Genomic DNA, 5,711 nt, shown 5'->3' with positions numbered 1-5,711 from the left:
GTCTCCCAAGGTTCCGGGCCGGGCGGCGGCCTGCACCCCGCCGTGCTCAGGCCCCCGGGGGGAGGGGGAGGCGGGACCCGCTTAATCAACACGAAGTTTCCGTGGCCTCAAAGCCGGTGCGCGGACTCACGGCTTTTGAGAGCAGACAGCGACAAGGCTGATCACCCGGTCGCTCAGCCTGATACCTCTGTAAACAGGCACGTCTGGAAACGAGTGCCGGTTAAAGCACCCAAATTGTAGAACAAGCAAATCCTCCTGAGTAATTTCTCACTTAAAAACGCTTCGAACTAAACAAATGAAAGTTCGTTATCGAGAACTTCTGTTGTTATGCCAATTAAATTGCTGGTAGACGATTAAATATCCTTGTAGTCCTGGCGGTGCGGTACGAATTCCCCGGAGTCCTAAAAGGACGTCTGTAGGTATCGGTGTACATAGCAAGGCGTGGATGCAGGTCTGCTCTGAACGCTTGTTGTTTTAAGTCGTAATCATCCCGCCTGTTCGTATGCGTCGCTCTTTCACACGTTCACTGACACCTTAGAGAGCCTCTATGTATAAATATATATTAAAGTAAGGGGGTAGCGCATGTTGTAAATGAGATGCAATGCAATATAGTATATATAATAATATGCAATAATAAAATTAATGATCTCAAACTGGTGGGTTGATCTTAAGATGACCATGCTGTTTTTTAAAGCTCGGTTATTATGTGATCATGCCTTAGAAAAAAAAGGATAGGGGAGAAAAATGTTACATGCAGAGTATTCTTCACTATTTTGTAGGTTTTAAAGCATTTACAATACTATTTAATTTCTGCACCCTGTATTTTTGTAAATAAATATTTGATTTTTTGTTGCTCACCTGCATAGTCAATGATCTATATCTTTGTACTTCTGTCATTTGTTGTTTTTTTCCTAATGATGTGTGTGGCAGCCAAGACAGCATATTCCTTTTGCTACCTTAGTATCAGGTGGAAACAGTAGAAACTGAAGAGAGTCAGAAAAGAGGGACAGAATTTATTACATGGCTTGGGAAACTGGTTTACAAGGAAAGATTAAAAAGGCTAAATATGTACATCGTAGTTAAGTGCCAGCTAGTAACAAACACTATTGGGCTTATCGTTTCTCTCATAAGCAGCCCAGCGTGGAAAAAGTTTCTGTCTAATTCACTGTTACAAGCAAAGAGAAATCCTGTGTTGAAGAGTATGGGGTCTCTGCTATGGTCTTCAGAGGAAAAAGCAAACCATAAACATCCACATGATGTTTAATGAAGAAGCCCAAGTTCTACTGGAGACATAATACCTCATGTTTTGCACTGTAGGGCTCAAAACCAGGGTGTCTGCCAATAGTAAGCACTAAGGATTTGTTAAGTCTGCTCTGTGATGATAAAGCCACTTACCATTTGTTTGGCATGATTCAGCTCTGAATCATGCTGCATCAGAAGGGACACTGCCAGGAAAAGGTTATTAACCTAGATAGACAAGAACACCTTCAAGTATGGTGACTACTCTCTTCATTATCTAGTACATACACCTTATTGAACGTGCCTTAGCATATTTGTTTTGGAAATATGTCAAAATCTTCAGATTAAGTCTTGTAATGGGTTTACTGGAGTAAATGATGAATCTGAACCCTCTTACCTCAGATCCAAATTAACAAGTCATATGTTTGATAGCATACTTCCCTCTACAACCTTCATCCAAAGCATTTGTCAGCAAATTTGTTTCCAAACCTCCTTTCAAATGAGTGTCATTGTCTCCCATCACAGTGGCCTGAATGTTTTTCCGTATTGAAATTGTGGTTTGAGGAATGCTGGAGATACAATCAGCCTAGAAAATCTTTTCAGTCAGATAAAACCTTCCTGTTTATCATTGTCAGCAGCTTCTGATGAACAGCTGAGGCACAAGCTGGTATTCTGCGTGTACAGGTCTGTAGTAAAATCATGCTAATGAGACAGAGCAGGAAACTTTTATCTTTGCATGCAGCAGAGCCAACGTCTGAAAAAAAATGTAAAAAGGACAGCACAGAGATCTGCAGTCTTAACATTTTTTTTTTCTCTTTAAGATTTTAACTGTGTGATGTTTTGGCTTAAAGTTAAAATATCAGCAATACTAGGCTATAGCCCAATTGAGGTGGTTGCCATGTATTCTACATTACAAAAACAGTAGCAACAAAATGAAGACAAAGCCAAATCTTCTTAGAATGGTGGAAGAGCTCTCTTCCCTGCTGTTCTTTTCTCTTCTGTTCTTATATTGCATATATCCCAGTAACATGCTAAGCAAAGTGTCTTACATCTGTCGTATGCTTGTTGTCAGTTTGTCTCTAGGAAAGAAGTTTGCATGGTACATTTGAACATACATAAATGCACAGACACACACCCAAATGCGCAATGGGTTTATGTCAAAGAAAACAAGGTCAAAGAAACATACCTTGTGCCTAACGGAGATAGTAAAGTTTTTTTTATTATCCTTAGTGCTTGTGGGAAAGCACTCTAGAGACTCAGTTCATTCTGTGAAAAAGTATTCTTGCTTATACACACAAGATTACCCTTATTCTAGAAAGTGCTATAGTTATCAGCTAAGATCTTCATCCCCGAGTGTAGCCTTTCAGATATCCTGGGCCCAGGCCACAGATAGGAGTCAAGTTTAGACTTGATTGGAAAGCCTTTGAGACTTTGCTGGAAGCTCGTCTGAATTTGGTGCCACTGGCAGTTGTAATCACAGCTGGTTCCCAAACTGACCCTCAGAATGGCCTCCTGCTCCTGCTGCCCTGTTTCCCAGGTACTGTGCTGGCCCCGGTTGGCTCAGCTGATAGCTGCTTTTCCTCTACTCTCTGCTTGCTGAGGTTCAGCCTCAGAAACTCTGGAGCCTCTCACATGCTCCAGTATTGCCCTGAATTGTTTTTAGTTTGGGATCACACCTTTGGAAGCCAGCACGGGAGAGGAATATAGTTGCAATACACTCATGGTAAAATGTATTGCTGTGGAGTTAGTTGCCCTGCAGAAGCCTGTATTAGCTATAGTTTCACAAGCTCCAAAACCTTCATGATCTGCTTATAGACTACGTTTCTGTAGTTCAGCCAAGACATAGCGAAGGGTACAGCACATCATACAGAAAGACAGGAGTGGAGGACTCTTCTTGCACATTCCATATGTGAAAAAAAGACAATTCAAAGTAAAACTTTTTAACTGTAAATCAGAAAATATCAAATTCAGAAATGAAGCCTGGAACTAGCTCATTACCTGCCTGGATGTGACAGACTCTTCTAGCCAGACAGAGCTTGTGTGTGGCTGATAGCTCAGTCTCAGTGTAGAATCAGACATATTCTTGCCTAGGATGGCTACATCACTCTCCAGCAAGGAAAGGGGTAAGAGATGGGAGGTGAAAAAAACAGGGTTCTTTTCTGTTCTTACCATATCAGTGCTGGAGGGGGAAGAACTGCTCTTGAAGTCCTTTTTTGAAGGGAGTGGTAACCCACAGTAATAACCGTTTAAGATCAGGTTGAGATGCATGTGGCAGCTCACATGAGATAGATACAAATATTGTGTCAGGGTGACTACAGTGTTACACAGGTATCACATCAGCACTTGCACTCAATTCACATACAAAGCTCTTCTTTATAAACATATGGGTCTGAGGCAGTCTGTTTAATGACTTATATCACACCTCAGTGGTGTGATATAAGCTCCAAGACCTTATGTTTTAATCCAGCTTTGTTCTGGATATTATGGACTTCCTTCTGCCACATAACCGGAGAGTTTATTATCCACTTTTGCTGTAGAGAAAAGGAGATATATTCATGAGCTCTTAAAATCCCAAATAGGTGAGAGAGCATAAACAGTCAAGGCTGGAACAGGAAAAAAAAGAAAGAGAAAGAAAAGAAGTAATAGAGATAACAGGCTATTTTAAGAGGGAAGTAGGTAGTCCCATGTTTTATTTTTCTTAACTTCTTGGCAATAAAAATCACTGGCATATGTTGCTTTCCTGGTAATAGAGAAGTTTAAATTAATTCTGTGCTTGAAGGCCACCCTTGTTCCTTGTAATTACTGGTTCTGTCTATACCACACAAGTCAGAGCTGTGCAGGAATCCCTGAACTAACCCTGAAGAAGCTGAGGAGCAGCCTGCAAGGCATCATGTCCTAATATACCTGTACCCTTTCCAGTACCTGAGCTATATCTCTCCAAACTACCTTATGCATCTCTGTACTGCAATGTACATTATCTCGAAAGAAATATAAATCTATGTCACTTGGAGTGCCAATCTCACAGATCTTTTCTTTCTGAAAGCAACCATGCCTGTTTTGGAAGATTTTCTTCCAAATATCACTCAAATCCTCCAAGGCTAGAAATCATTGTTTTTCCTGTGACAGTCTCTGGTTTTGGATAAACGACTTGATTTCTGAGGTGCATGAGAGTAAACAGCATTGTCCTACTCCCCCTAGAGCACTTGAATGGAAAGCTCATTAAATATTTTGCCAAACCCTTTTTCTTCCTTTTCTTTGCACCAGGAGAACCTTGTTCATGAGGAGTGAATTCTGACAGGGCTAACAAATTCAGAAGGTGTTTCCTTTCATAAAGAATAGGAGTGGTTGCTGGGCCATTGGTGGGATCTGACAAAAAGGCCCGTATTCCTCAAAGGAGTTCAGAGAGTGGTGTAAAAATATGAGGGACTTTCAGAGCTTACTGGGAACACTCATGAACCACAGGAACCTCAAAGCAGTTTCTATTGCTCTGTTTTGATGCCAGTCTAATGCTTTGATTTGATACTGTTTCCTGTGGAGCCGTTGAGCTAGCTTGAGAGCTTTGCTGAGCAGTTTGGTGAAGCTCTTGGACACTGATAAACCAGCAACCACTGTTCCAAAAAAGGCTCTTGTGCTCATAAATCCTGTTCTATGCCAGGAACGTCACTGCATGATATGGCAAAGAACTCCAATTATTTTTTGATTATTTTTGGTAATTAATAAAATAATTACGTAACCCAGCAGGCCCATCAGCACTTCTCTGTGTACATTTTTTCTTTCAACAGCTTGCACATTCTAATTCAGGGCCCTAAAATAATGAGACTCAGAATGTGACTTGGGGAAGGGATGAGATAAAGGTGCAAACTCTTGGAAGCTGAAATTTGATTCACAGTTTGGAAATGAATTAACCTGCTTTCTCAGACTCCTCGGAAAGCCACATTCTGGAGAGTGTATCTTAGAAACTAAGGCAAATACTCTGTATTTTTCTTTCAAACAACTGTATGAACATCCTCTCTAAGCATGCAGCACAATGCAAATGTAACTATATTTAGTATCAGTGGCTCATCCTTAGTTTGGGGAACAGCCACAAGAAGGAAGCTGAAGTGGTGCAACTAAATGCAAAGAGGCCTTTGGATCAAGATCTTTATGCTTAACTTTCAATAGAATAGACTAAACATTATAACTGTGATAATGTCTAAAGAAGTATTTACATAACCCCTTGTTCTGTGATGGAAAGTGTCATTGGTATTTGTCAGAACTGAGCCCTGCGGCATTCCTCAGGTTTCTGTGGGGTTGCACTCCACTTCCCATATATGGGGGCCTTATTATCCAAACATCTCCATGTCTCTGATCTGTCCTGTTGTATTTTCTTTTCCTGCTTTCCCTTGTGGCTGCTACCACTCTCTTCTTCTTCACTTGGTGAACAAATTGCCTCGAATCACACATATCCTCAGAAGAATTGCCCTTTCAGGTCC

Source organism: Dromaius novaehollandiae, chromosome 3 (genome assembly GCF_036370855.1).
Source record: "Dromaius novaehollandiae isolate bDroNov1 chromosome 3, bDroNov1.hap1, whole genome shotgun sequence".
Taxonomy (NCBI): domain Eukaryota; kingdom Metazoa; phylum Chordata; class Aves; order Casuariiformes; family Dromaiidae; genus Dromaius; species Dromaius novaehollandiae.
Note: the sequence above shows the minus strand (reverse complement) of the source record.